This window comes from Pholcus phalangioides, unplaced genomic scaffold (genome assembly GCF_987345545.1).
Source record: "Pholcus phalangioides strain wild (caught in Gottingen) unplaced genomic scaffold, Ppha-v1.0 ptg000010l_1, whole genome shotgun sequence".
Taxonomy (NCBI): Eukaryota; Metazoa; Arthropoda; class Arachnida; order Araneae; family Pholcidae; genus Pholcus; species Pholcus phalangioides.
Window position 1 is genome coordinate 42,632,377 of NW_028301603.1, and position 15,279 is coordinate 42,647,655.

A 15,279-nucleotide genomic window follows, 5' to 3' on the forward strand; every position below is an offset into this window, starting at 1 on the left:
TTCAACTCTTTCGTGATTATTAATATCATTAATTCTATGGACATTTCTTTCATTAACTCCGGAAATATTTATTTCCTTATTAATTCTGATAATATTTCTTTCCCTAATTCTGAAACTATTTCTTTCCCTAATTCTGATAATATTTCTTTCATTAATTCTACAATTCTTTTATTAATTCCGGAAATCTTTCTTCAATTCTGGAATTATTTATTTCATTAATTCTGGAATTTTACTCTCATTAATTTTAGAATTTTTTCCATTAATTCTGGAATTTTTCTCTCATTAATTTTAGAATTTTTTTCTTCCATTAATTCTGGAATTTTTCTCTCATTAATTCTGGAATTTTTCTCTCATTAATTCTGGAATTTTTCTCTCATTAATTTTAGAATTATTTCTTCCATTAATTCTGAAACATTTCAAAAATTTACTAAATTCTAAAACTATGTTTCATTAATTCTACGTAATTCTGAATAAAATCTTCAGTATTTCTCAGAACTTTACATCATTTTGAATGGCGCTATAGAGCACATGGTTGGATATATATATATTGCATGGTTGCAAAAAAAAAAACCATTATAAAAAACAGTATCGTTGAAGCAGATGAAATTTCTTTTCTTCAATTCCATTCTCAAAGCATGTATAGATGATCTTAGATCATTATTAACCAGAAATAATTATTAAAAAACTGTGACTTACCTCATTTACTCGGTTTTGTGAAGCATATAATAATCCAAGAATAATTATTTCTCTCTCTCCAGCTAAATTTAGCTCCTTCTCGTCGATTCCCACCACGAATCTGCACTAAAAGAAAACAAGTCCAAACTAAACTTTGATCTCCAAGATAAAAACCGATATGAAGAGCTTTTTGCTTTTGCTCCCACGTTAAAAGTCTTCAAAGCGTGTTGTGGTCATCGCAGTTTTTTTGCCAAAAACAAAAAAAAACCCTTTTAGGAAAAACCGACAACATTGGCGATGGAAATATCTCGCCAAGATCGATCGATCGATACTGTTCGGTTTCGGTTCATTTTAATGAATTATACCAATAAGAAAAGGCTTGAAGATTCAATCAAATGTTGGGGAGCTGAAAAGAGGCATAAATAGGGTTCGTGAAAATTTTCATTGTCAACGATCTCGGTAGGCTCCACCTGGTGATCAGTGCAATGAGGAACAAAATTCAACAGGTCCTGGTTCGCATCCCAGAAGAATTATATGGAAACACAGCAGTCTAATCATAGGCGGAGATAGACTTGGATCGAGGGGGGGACAGGGTCATTATTGCTGGGGGCACGATGATGATGATGTCAATTCATATATGCACATATACATTAGATATGTCCACTCCACTTTTGATGCTGGAGCAACAATGCTCCCCCGTATCTCCGCCCATGAGTCTAATGACAAGTTGAGGCAATGTTAACCCTTTTGTGTCAGGCGCAGATCCCCAGGGCGGTTATTGCCACTACTAAGAGACGAATGATGTTGGAAAAATCGGTCATTCTCGTGAAATACGGAACCTACACAATTATTCATCCCTCCCAAAAAGAGGCGTGCGCAGGGTGTGCTCGGGGGTCCGTGCCCCCCACAAGTCGACCAAAACTTAGAAGAAAAAAAACTAATATTTCCGTGAAAAAAATAGAAATATCGGAAGAAAATACCCATTTTATGCTTCATAAACGAATTTCTGTTAATTTAGATACTTTTTTGAAGGGTGACGACTCCAAATTTCTCGGAAAGAAAATTCTTGTATCCTCCCAAGCCCTTTGTGCTCTACTCCAACCATTAAATTAGAGGATTGGGGGTGATATATTATAAAGCTACAAGGCGTGAAGTTATGATTTAGCACTTACAGTTATATATAGTGATGAAGTAAGCAGTTCTGTTACCCCCAAAATCCCACAATAAAGCCCAAAAATTTACCATGAAAAGCAAACCAACGCAGTATTAAATATCGGAGAACTTGTATATTTCTTAAAATCCAAGTGTCGTTTGATTTTTCGCAGAATTGCACGACAAACAAGACCATCAAAATATTATTAGGAGATTTTCCTTGTACTGATAGGATGCATTCAAAAATTTGTTCGAGAATTAGTTTGTAAAACATTGATGAGAAATAACATAATATATTATATATACTGCCATCTAGTGACTGCTATTCTAATTAAATGTTCAGTGCTTTTTCAATGAAACCTCATAAAATGTGGGAGAAAAATGTTTGAATAACAAAAAGTAAATCATAATTATTAATCATAATTATTATATAAATCATAATTATTAAAGCTATCTATTCCTCAAAACCGGCTTTTGCTCTTTGGAATTCTGTTGTTGTGAACCAGCACCTCCTAGAGCTAGAAGGCCTCCGTAGTCTGCTTGTGACGTCAGTAAGTAGTCCATTTTCCCTCAGAATATTCAAGGGAAATGCTCGTGCCAGTATCATCGTTGTGAGGAAAAGAAATGATCGGGCTCAGAATTGGCGATTTCTATTCCCCACACCGGTATTTGGAGTGTTTTACGAAAAAAATGCGTTACCGATTATTCACAGGTGAAAAATGGCATAAATAATAAAACATAATTAGTGATGACTATTTACATAATTTTCGTAACAATATACATCCCGAGCTGTACTCAGAGAGTCAGTATAAATTAAATCGGTTGAAATAAATTCAGAAAACATGAATGTGACTTATTGTCACTTCAAACTAGTTGTGACGTACTTATCCTAGAAAAAACTTTATCTTTATCTGAAACCGACTATAGCTCAGGCCTACCACAATGAAGTGATTTTCTGCCCTTTACCCAATTGGGTGAGCTATAGCGGAAAAATGAGCCTCAACATCACAGCCTTTCCGAGAGCCAGACGTCCCTCCCAATCTCCCACAACGCTCCCGCCTCTCGCACCGACAACGCTGCGGCCACCATAGCGCAACCCGATCCCCATATCCAAAAAAAAAAAAACAAAAAAAAACACATATTGTAACAGGCAAGCTGTTAACAAGGATGTACAGTAATACTTTATTCACGAGACACGTGAGATTTAAGTTGTATCGAGAGACGAAGACATTCTAGAGAGTTCGATTTTAACCTTCATCACGAAGGGTTGTGTGTTTCGCATGTTAATGCAAAATAAAGGAATGTTTCATGTTCGTCGCTTCGTATACACCTCACCAATCGTCACATTGGCGCCCAACGTTTAAAATAGACGCGTGAGTGTTTTTAGCTAAGCGGACATCCTAATTAGGTACCAAGTGAGTGAAAATGGCATACTTGGCGAAATATCGAAAAGACGAACTCCGTCGCCTTGCCGAAGAGATGGGCGAACCTACCGAACCCGAGATGAAAGTGATAGAGCTGAAGAAGCTGATTACGTCCAGTAAAGAATACGATGAGGTCTTCGCAAAAGGAGTGCTACAGACCCTCGTAGAAGAGAGAATTCGACGAGAAGAAGCAGAAGAAAGAATTCGACGAGAAGAAACAGAGGAGAGGATTCGACGGGAAGATGCCGAAGAGAGGAACCGGCGAGCAGAAATGCAGTTCGAACTCGAGAGACTGAGGATAGAATCGGAGAAGTGCCAAGCTTCCGTTCGACCGGCTGTGACAAATCGGGACTTTCAAGTGTCGGTTCCGCGTTTTGAATCATCAGATGACATTTCACTGTTCCTGGTCCTGTTCGAACGACACATGGGTTTACACCAGATTCCGGAAGAATTGTGGATTACGTATCTCATCAATAGTTTACCGAAGGAGGTGGCTAGGATCTGTGCCAGGGAGCCTGACGAGAAGTTCAAGGACTATCGGTATCTCAAGGAACTGCTGTTAAAGCGATTTAAGCTACATGCGGACAGATTTCGACAGCTTTTTGTAGAGCATCGGAAGAACTCGGAGAGTTCATGGCGTGATTTTTATTTTGAGTTGAAAACGTATCTTGAAGGGTGGTTAACAGAAGTTAAGGTCACAACATTCGAGGACTTGATTAATCTAGTCATAACTGATCAGATGAAGAAGAAGTGCCCTCCACAAGTGAAAGAACATTTCATCGATGTATGGGCCATGTTGATCTCCCCATCGGAACTAGCGGAGAAACTCGACGCGTATGAAGATGCCAGGAGTACTTTCCCAAAGAAAGTCAACCAGCAGTACGATGTCGAGGGTCGTCGAAAGCAAACACCGAGGAAATATCCATGGACGTCATCAAAACCAGTGATTCCTGCAGATGAACAGACACTTCCCATGATCAGCCTGGATGAACAGCGACCTCTAAGCTGCTATGGATGTGGATATCCGGGGGTAATTAGAGCGCAGTGTCCGACCTGTAATCCCGAAATGATAGCGACAACCGCTCAGTTTGGTCAGTTGGAACTGAATCTATGCTCTTCTGTAACAAAACCCGTAGCATTGTTAAAAATTCATGTAAATGGCAAAGTGGGAACTGCCTGTGCCGACACCGGTGCTACGCACTGTATCGCAAGTGATACTCTGCATCGTATTTTGAAAGAGCAAAACGCCAAATTCCATCGGGAAACTATCGAGATGCGTCTTGCAAACGGACAGCAATCAACGATGAATGTGTGGACCACAACGGTATTGGTCAACATCCAATGGAAGCGACTAAGGACGAAATTTATAGTTCTTCCTGGAATCGTCGGTAACAGAACTCTTTTGGGAATCGACTTTCTAGAGAAAGCTGGTATCGTGTTGGATCTCAAGCGAAGGCAATGGTTCTTCGGGGAAAATACTCGGAAGCGATTCCACTTTGTGAACGAGTCTACGATTAAAACTGTTCAACATGTAGTAGAGCATGTTAACTTGAATTCTTGCCAACTACGACAAGTTGAAGGACAGCAACGGAAACAAGTGCTGAACAGGTCGTGGAAAAAGAATGAAAATTTTTTCAGTCCAGGGGGAGGAGACACTCCCGAAGGCGAAGTTCACCATGGTGATATGGCATCGGAACCTCAGCGGTGGGATCGGTCTAGACGTCTCAGGAACCAAACAGGTCGCGTCCGTGACTATCCACGTCATGTTTCTGGCTATCCACGTCCTGCTGTCCATAGCGAAATCCACCGATCCGCAAGAAGCTTTCATCACCAATCGGTGCAAAGGCAACCACGAGTTACTCCGACAGGCAGGCAAGTACTAGACTTACGTTTCCGCAGGAACGAACGAGTCGAACTTTCCGGTCCTAGGCGGCGCAGTCCAGGATCACCAGGATATTATCAGATACTGCATCGTTGTAAAATGCCAAGCCAAACAATAACGTCTAGCAATAGCTTCCATGAGTCAAGGACCCAAACAAGTATAAGCAGTGCTAGAGAAGGGAACGATAAATGCAGGGGGAGCGGCATTAAATATTCGGATCAAACCCCTAACGCGCGTCGATCAGAAAGTCGCAGCCATGCCCAAAGAAGTCGTGAAAACAGGTTGACTCCCATGCAAAGCCTTACAAGAGTTTCTGTGAAGCAGAAAGTGGAACAAAAACGGGATGAACGCAAAGGTTATGTTGACAACGGTTCCAAACCGAGTTCTCGAAGGAAGAACTGGTCGACAAAGTTCACGCCACAACGAGATGGACCGTACCCTGTGCTAGCCCAGAGATCGCCTACGAGGTACATAGTCGCTCATCCGGCCAAATCGGGTGTCTCTGTCAGCGTATATCGTACTTCTGCTCTCACACCATGTGCGAAACCGGATGCTGTATCCATAGTGTCATCACGAAAGAAGGGACGACCACTCAAAGTTGGAACTAACAAGAACACTGAACAACTTCCCATAACGCCTATTGCTGGTTCCTTGCCGGGACGTCCGCGAAACCAGAGGGGGAGTATGTAACAGGCAAGCTGTTAACAAGGATGTACAGTAATACTTTATTCACGAGACACGTGAGATTTAAGTTGTATCGAGAGACGAAGACATTCTAGAGAGTTCGATTTTAACCTTCATCACGAAGGGTTGTGTGTTTCGCATGTTAATGCAAAATAAAGGAATGTTTCATGTTCGTCGCTTCGTATACACCTCACCAATCGTCACAATATATATATTAACTTATCCATGCTTTAGATCAATGTCTCGTGACAACAGTCCTCGGTGGAACATTGTCTTAACAGTAGCATGGCAAATATTCAAAATCAAAAATGTACAACAGAGAATTTGGAAAGCTTTAATTCTCACGCTGGTGGGCCTCCTAGTGCCAGGCACCAGCGGGTATTCCCTGAGAGCCAAAGAAATTCTCACGCTGGTGGGCCTCCTAGTGCCAGGCACCAGCGGGTATTCCCTGAGAGCCAAAGAAATTCTCACGCTGGTGGGCCTCCTAGTGCCAGGCACCAGCGGGTATCCTCAAGAAAAATATAGAAATTCTCACGCTGGTGGGCCTTCCTAGCGCCAGGCACCAGCGGGTTTCCTCTAGAAGGATATAGAAATTCTCACGCTGGTGGGCTACCTAGTGCCAGGCACCAGCGGGTATCGTCCAGAAAGATATAGAAATTCCCACGCTGATGGGCCACCAAGCGCCAGGCAACAGCGGGTATCCTCCAGGAGCAACAAAAGAAGTTCTCACGCTAGTGGGCCTCCCAGCGCCAGGCACCAGCGGGTTTCCATTATTATATCAAATAAGATGAAAATTATTGTCTCACCAAATTCATTAAATTTTTTCAATTTATTCCAAAAGGTGTGTTTTTTTTTTCTTCTCTCTCTCTCTCTTCCCTCCTCCTTTAAATATTATTTATTATCAAATCACTTCTACCTTGGGATTGCCTCTTTTATTGGGCTATTGCCTCTTTTGTGGTTTTTATGTCTAAAATGTAGACAAACTCTTTTTTGGGCAATCCTCTTTTTTTGGGCATTATAGCCTCTTTTAAAACAAAAGTTCCTAGAAAAAACTAGAAGTTGGAGAAAGACTAGGCCAAGTCCAAAGTAGAGAGGTCAAGAATATCTACTACGTGTTATAACATGGAGAAAAAACCGCGGACGATGTACTGCTCGCGTAGAAACTTGGAAACCCGATGCTTTTGGATGCTTTAAGACAAAACCCCTTAGACTGATGGTGTTACCTAAAGAAAAACGGTATGGGGGGGGGTATCATATTTAATACTCGAGTATCAACTTCAAGAAAAAATAGTAAGCTCACCGCATTTTATTGGCTAGGCCAATGATTCTCATATTTAATAACATAATCTGTCAATTATCTGAACCAACAATTGACAAACATGTGTTAGAACCCTTCATCTGATGCTTGCAATCGATTATAACATTCATTTCAATGAAACGCGAGTATTTGAGTATGTGAAATTAAATGCCATTGCATATTGTGGATATAAGAGTAAATACGATAAATACGGGTAGTAGTATTCAGTATATATATATACAACACGATACCTTTAATCAATGAAGAGAAAAGTTAGAACGATTTACTACTAACCTGGGTGTCCGTTGCTGAGGTCATTGTTGAAGCATGTTCCCCACTCACAGTTTAAGGGGGGGGGGGAAAGTTTCTTCAGTGCTCCCACGAACTTACGGATTTTATTTTGTTTAGTACAGTACCTTTCTTTTAGCCACGTCGGCAAATGTTACTGTGGGCTTTGTAGTTGCTTCTTTGTTTTTATCTTGGAAATCTATGAAATTAACCTCTTTTCCTACTTAAGGTTCATTTTCACCCGAAGGAGTGAAAGAGAGGGTCTTAGTTTTAGGCCAGGGCCACCAAGGACATCCTTGAAATGAGCTTGTGTGTCCCAGACCACATCGAGAGCACTTGTTTTTTTGGCACTATGATGTAAAACTTGACGTAGGCAAAAGTGACCGTGACCGTTGAACGTTATACAGAGCGACGAGCTCAAAAGAGCCCTATTCTCCTTCATCATGGAGTAACACAATATTACATTGGTATAAAATATAGCATAACATGGTGAAGGGGGAAGAGAAAAAAAGAAAATAACATTTTGTTGCGTAAAATTGTCTTATCCACCAGTTTGTCACACATTTGATGTCTTCGTTCATGAGATTATCTTAAATATTGCTTTAAAAGATGAACTATTGAATGTTTGAATACTTACAAAAATATACAGGATGTTCTGTTAACATATGTATATCAAAATTGGAACGATACAGAGAAGATTAGCATGGCACGCAAAATCGTGAAGCGTTCCACATTTTTTTTGGCGATTGCATTGGCATACGCCGGAGACGTCAGGAAGATCAACTCTTGAAGTTATAAAGAAAGTAGATACTAGGAGCAGGGGCTGGTCACGCGAGCTCATCTTATTTGTCAAGCGGTCATGGGCCTTTCCCGGAAACCTTACATCGCTTTAAAGCGATTGCCAGAGATAAATGCTCTTGTCTTGAACCTGGCAGCCCCTGCACTGTGCCACATGCTGCCCACAAACGACACCCTTTTCACTTCTGTTCACCGGCTCCACATATACACAGACCATGGATGCTGGGCATCCATGGATCGAGAGGTCCCCGGTTCAAACCCGGGTGCCCCCTAGTGAAAGTACTTTTTGATTCCCCAGCGCGACCCAACCCGCAAGGGAAAAAGGCTTATATCCCTGGAGGGACAGAGCCTGGGTCGTGACTGGTCTGTCGGGCATACTACGTCGAGAGGAATCAAAAGAAAAGATAAGAAAAATGGTGAAATTCTTAGAGGAACATCCTGAGAAGATAATGGATCCGTCTCCCCCAGCTCCTGTAACTCCGGTACCAGCGACTCCGTTAAGGAGACCTTCGCGTCTTCACCCTGACAGTGCGCTGATGGCACTGTTTGCAGTCGAGCACCAGGATGAATCCCAAATCTAATTAATGAAGTCCCGGAGATATTTTAAAGATCTTCAACTGTGATCAAAAGCGAATTGGACTGAGTGTACTGAACTGCCCGAGCGCAATGGGGTGCTCTGCCCTTCTGTCATACAATCCTTGATCAATCAAATTTCCGATTGCGCCTTTTGCGATACGATTTTATACAACCTTTTATGATTATTTATTATCCGTGCCCGTTTTGCACTTTGACTTTAACTTGATTAATTTGATTCTTCGATTTACACAATTTTTGATTTCCTTGCACTATATGTAATCTTTGACGTATCAATAAATTTTGGTTTTGCCTGGTCCCCCCCCCCCCCGGTGAACCAAAGTGCTTACGTTGCTTCTTGCGACCGAGATTGGGTGTCTCGCGGTTTCTCCAGTCTCCCAAACTTTTTGTTCTATCGTCTCCCGTTCTTTAGAAAAATTTTACTCTCATCGCCCCCCTCCCAACTCAAATCAGCTCATAGGATCCTATACTAAACCCATAGCTTCTACCGCCCCCTTGGACCATTGCCGACTTTTGGAACCACTGGTTTAAACGAGTCGGTGGATACCGCCCTTAGTTATAGACACGTTAACCTGACGAAGAGGAACTAAAAATACACTCAAGAATGTTCAGTTATTTATATTTTCTTTACATGTTGACCTTTACATCAATCAATGCAAAATTCCCCTTGAGAGAGAGAGAGAGATTTGGTAAAATACTTATTTTTCCAAGAAATTTCTTCGCCACTAGTCATTGAACAGAGTTTTAACAAGGAAATTTGTTCTATGAATTCATCATTGACAGATGGCGCTGTACATGCACGTTATATCTATACGTAGGAGTGAAACTGATTTTCTGTATGTCTGTATGTGTATGTTCTCTATATACAGGGTGTCCTGTAAGTGCTAATGCATCCTGTATCTCTTCAACCGTTGGTCGTAGAGGTATGGATTCAGTTTAAAAAATGCTCAAAAGGCTTTCAAAAATTAACCTTTACCAGTTATTAGAGTAAAAATTACAGTGTCTAACAAAATGAAAAATCTTAATGTTTATATGGTCCCCCCCCCCGTGCTTCCAGTGAGGAAGTTGTTGTCATGTACCTCCTAAGGCCAACAGAAACAATTTCATATTTCCAAGTGCACAATATCCGCTAAGATATTTAAATTCAAAAGCAGAAAACAAAAACAGCAAAAAGCAATTGCCAATGTTCCTTTCTCTCATTTATGGGTGCCTTTCCAACTTTACTTCGAGTTCGAGTATCTCAGCGAATATTGCACTTGGAAACTTGGAATTTCTTTTGTGGGGCTCGGGAGAGACAGAGCAACAACTTTCTAACTGGAAGTTAGAGGACGTGGGATCGTATAAAAATTTATATTTTTTTTTATTTTGTGACACACACTGTATTCTCACTCTTAAATCTAGTGCAGGGTAATTTTCTAACACATTTCGAGCATTTTTTAAACTGGAACCGTACCTCTCTACGACGGACGGTTGATCAAATAAAGACCGCATTAGGACTTGCAGGACACCCTGTATAGGTACATGAAGGAAGTTCACCCGGTGTTTCCATTTTTGGTTCTGAAGGGTTTGTTGAAGGAGTTGATTGTTGCGGTTGCTGAAAAACCAGTATCGTTTGGAAGCCGCTGTGGTAGTCGAGTGGCTATAGTGACGGACTCGCACCGCGAGGACGTGAGTTCGAAACCGGTCGGCTGACGTAGATTTTCTGTATTTCACAACTTCCAAGTGCGAATACAAGTTGAACTCCTCTTTAAAAAGTCTCGCCACAGATAGCAACAGGCCTACAAATATTCAATCATCACACTTCACTTCTGAAGTACAGGTGGCAGCATCGAGAAATCGGACACAGCACTATATACGCACACAGACTGTTAGGTACCCACACTTCCGGCGCAACTCACTAAGTAGTAAATTGTCCAAAGAAATAGAACTGAGTTGTGCTCGGTTTGAAAGAAATAACGATAGTTTGTGTGTGGATAGCGCCAGAGTGGTGTAGCGGTAAACAAGTTGCTCGTCCACTACCATAACGGCTACCATCAAGTCCCCTTGTTCGATGCCGGGGGAACAATTGAACCTGAGTCAACAACCAATAGATGGGGGACCTTATTTTCACCTACACTCGATCGGTAATAAATTGTTTTCGCCACTGTGTTGGCGAGTGTTCATAGTGACGGACTCGCATCGCGAGGTCCCTTATTCGCACCCCACCGATGCCGCAGTGGTGTTCGGTCCAAGTCCCAACTTCCAAGCGCAAATGCGAGCCAATCTCCCCATTAAAAGTCTCGCCACAGAGAGCAACATGTCTGCAACGATACAATTATTCAATCATTACACTTTAACTTAATTACACAATCATTACACACACGCATTCCAACAAGCAGCAATTCGTTTGAAATTCCGCAGAGGAATATGGGTGAGGTACACGTGCTGTTTACTAGTAAATGGTTGTATGGCGATATGACCGGAGTTGGTGAGCGTTATAGAGCAGTAGCGTTGTTTTTTTGAGGTTTAGAGGAAAAGATTAGGTAGCCCCCGCCCCTCGATGCTGACGTAATACTTGAATGGCCCCCAAAAAGATGCGTGGATATACCATAGCTAGAAACCTACATAGGTGATAAGAAAATGAAAACGTGCCAGATAGGATATATCCGAAAATTTATTCGGAACTAATTTGTAAAACGTCTAGGAGAAATGGAAAAAATATTGTTCCGGATAATTTTCCACAAGACTTCGAGGTTGCAAACCAAGAAGCGGTTCGACGGACAAACACAGATTTATTTACAGAACAGCAATTTATATACACGTATTTATAACCTAATCAGAGAACTAACAACTTTCTCGCAAAGTTAACTCACAACTGACACTTTTCATCCAGTCTCACTCTATTCGAGCCTTTTCTCACAACTCCCTACTATTTAAAGGTCTGTAGAAACTGTCTTCGAGAAAAGAAATATTCTACAAAATTCTACTTTACAGTTTCTGAGTTGGCGACGCCACCGTACGGGGGTTTTGAACCACTGACTGGAGGGGCGGGACCTTCTAGAATGTTCCCACCAGTTCTCCGCCAATCGTAGGTATTTCCGCCAAACCGAAACCAGTATCAACCAATTTCGATATTTCTGAGAGCCATCGAAAAATCGCGCCATCTATCGTCTGTAGATCGTAACGATATGATATCTCTTATGTATGTGACGTTATTTAGTGACTGCTGTGCTAATTGAATGTTCACTGCGCTTTCCATGATAAATTATGAAATGTGAGAAAAAAGGGTTCGAATAACAAAATCAGATCATAGGTATTAAGTGTATTTATGAGAAAAATCAAATTCAATACCTGTTGATATTATTTGAAGTTGATATTTTTCATTATTTAGAAAAAGACTTGCGTGTTGAAGCAGTGTTTCCCAACGTGTGTAAGCGTTTACACCCCTGGGGGCTACGGAATATTTGAAGCTACGGTTTTAACATAGAATCCTATGGGTTAGATTTCGATGGGAGAAAGAAATTTTGTTTCCCCCCCCCCCCAACGCAGTCTAACCCATAGGATCCTATGTTAAACCCGTAGTTTCTACCGCCCCCCCCCAGGGGGTGTAAACGCTCACGTTGGGAATCACTGGTCTAGAGCAGTGATGCGCAAACCGTGAGTTGCATCACTGAACTGAGGGGGGGGGGGGATCACGAGATATTTCTCCAAAATAAAAACTTCCAAATAATAAATTCATTTTATTTAAAAATATGCCAAAACTAAAGAATGCCTTCATTTACCTGAGCTAATTACCATGTATCATACACACAATGTAATTTTCTCAAATTGTACTTGCACAATATATCGGCTTTCCGTCATGCCAGAATCAGTGTGCAATAGCCTTGCAAAAGAAAATAGTGTGGGGAATGACGTCTGAATCTTTATTCTGCCCATGTTACTCTAAGGAAGTTATTTTCTTTAAATATTTTGTAACGTGTGTTTCAATAGGGATACCCATTCACGTTTCAGGCATAACTTAAATAGCAAATCAAAGTGTCCAAACAGCCGATTAAAAAAAAGGAAAATTTGTACATTCGTGGCTTCTGGCATGCGGTGGACGATATCAAGCAAGTACTTTTACAGGGTGACTTACAGAGAATCACCCATTCAAAATTACATACCGGGTGGGCGAAAAGTCCGAAGAAACTTTAAATATGAGTTAAAAACCGGAAAAATAACCGAAATAAAAAACGGTTTGCAGGGTTAGCATCGCTAAAGAGGTCACGGGAATTTTTTTTAAGACATGAAAAAAAATAACCCAAGAAACAGCCGATAGGTGGCACTAGCACGAGCGACTTCGGTGTAAATATTCAAATGAGACATAGAAACTTGCGCTCCCAATTCACAACCAGTTCAACGTTGTAAACCGTGTGCTGCTGCACTCTGCCGTTGCTGGATTTGTGACTCGCCTGCAATGTGTTATCCCCTGTGGTGGCGGTCATGTGGACCAGTGGTTCTCATCCGGGGGTCATATGGCTCCCTCGTGGTCCTGGGATACTTTAGGGGGGAAGAAAAATAAGTGGACGGGGAGCCATGGAAGGTGCTTTAAGGGGCCTCGGAGAGCTGTAAAAAAATAGATTCGGCTGCAAAGAAATCAGACTTTTAAGTGAAATATGGTGGAAAAAAAGTATGGCTATTTTTTCAGAATCTGGTGGAATTGTTCAAAGAACCAGAGTTCCCCTTTAATCACGGGCTCCATCCGGGCATGAGTCCGGGATCTTCATGTGCATACATGATTCTCCAGAGCTTACATGAGGAGATCTGGTACCATGACTGAAATATTTCGAGAGTAAGCATGCAAATTTGTTGTGCTTGTTACTTCCAATGCTGTTACTTCCAGATAAGTACGGGGACCTCAGAACATTATTGGAGGATTCCACAATGTCAAGATGGCCTACATAGAACCTCCACAAGAGGGAAGCTCGCTGAAGCGCAATGATCTAAAAAATCAACATTTATAAAATTTATTATCATTTTAGTATAGATATTATCCTTAAAAGTAATAAGAGCTGCTATTGACAGAGGCATATGTACAGAAAAAATGGGGGAATAAAAATAACCCGGGGGTGTCGAGTTCAGAGGGAATGGGTAATCAAAAAAATTAGACCAGAATAATAACAGGGCGGCAATACCACGAATTAGCCTTTGCTTCTGGATGAAGTTCTACATGGCCCCCCCCCAACCTTCTGTACGGGTGGCTATTGTGGCACGTTGGCATAATCGAAGAGCCACGACACAACAAAACAACTTGCATGCCACGCAATTGTTTGATTGTGTTGCTTTCAGTTCAGAAAATACGTGACTCCACTTTGCCTAACTGAAGAGCCACAATCTCGGTGTATCATCATAGATATGCAGTTCAGTCTCAAAAGTTTAGACACTATAGGTTTTAATAACACCGTGGATAACGTTTCAAATTTGATTTCATTCTTTTCTATTTTTTGCTTGTGATCAGAACGCAAAAACCTACTTTAAACTTTGGTCGTTGTCGTGGAAAACAAATTTTGGATGCACTAAAAGTTTTGAAAAATAGCTGCCTCTCAAAACTTCCGATGATATGCAAATTTCAAAGATTGCGTTTATATGGCGTATCAGAGACGTAATAGTATGAAAGTGGAAAGCTATCGGATTGGTTTTCATTAAAAAAATAAAGTGCCGAAGTCGTCTCATATTTTGATTGATTGTACGATGAAATCCTTCGAGTACTTCATTTGAAAGGCAAAATAGAAAGGCTATAAAAGGCATTGCTATTTTGCTTTGAGAATTGTCAGGAGTGTATTGACCCAACATGTGTCCCAAAAGCCAAAACCTGGTTGTGGTAGACAACGTAGTACAAGTTCACGCGTAAAAAAAACCGTTGGAAGATTGGCTTTAACGCAAAAAAAGACCTTGCCTAAAATCTTGAAAGATCCTGGATTGAAAATTTTCACAGATACAGTTCATGGACAGATCAGCGTAGCTTGTATTTGATTCATAAAAAAGTGGTTAAGAAATCGCCAGCCACAAAGAAAGGTGGAGAAGAGGGACTGGAATGGGCACGAATTATGTGTTTTATGGAGACAAATAACTTGGTATCATCTTTAGCGATGCAAAAAAATGGAATTCTCACATGTTCCAGACGGATGTTTTCAGCAGTCAGTAAGGTGGGGCCACCATAATGGTATGGGCAGCATTTACTTCTAATGGTCAAATTTCCTAAACTTTTGAAATTTGACGTCAAAACTCTGATGCTTAAAGGAGATCCTCGAGAACAATTTGCTGCTAATTGGAGAAGAGAGATTTAGGAGGACCAAACTTGAAATTTCAATATTATAACCTCTCCATTCAAAGATCTGCTGCGCCACAAAAAAGCACTTTAATCGCAAAAGTGTATCGGTTTTATACTGGCCATCGATGAGTCGATTGATTTTGAGTAAGGATGTACTACGAAATATTTGAAGTTCTCTCATTTCACTTTCAATAGT

General features: G+C 41.0%; 1 protein-coding gene and 1 pseudogene across 1 annotated transcript in view; one reads left to right on the forward strand and one right to left on the reverse strand.

Moving 5' to 3' along the window:
- Nucleotides 1-813, reverse strand: part of LOC149081518 (metabotropic glutamate receptor 3-like) — an 84,768-nt gene extending 83,955 nt beyond the window's left edge. Inside the window, exon 1 of the mRNA XM_089238454.1 lies at nucleotides 697-813. The gene's annotated coding sequence lies outside the window, so the exon portion shown is untranslated. The remainder of the gene's footprint in view (nucleotides 1-696) is intronic.
- Nucleotides 814-8,052: 7,239 nt separating this feature from the next.
- LOC149081519 (U6 spliceosomal RNA) lies at nucleotides 8,053-8,140 on the forward strand (annotated as a pseudogene).
- Nucleotides 8,141-15,279: the final 7,139 nt, after the last annotated feature.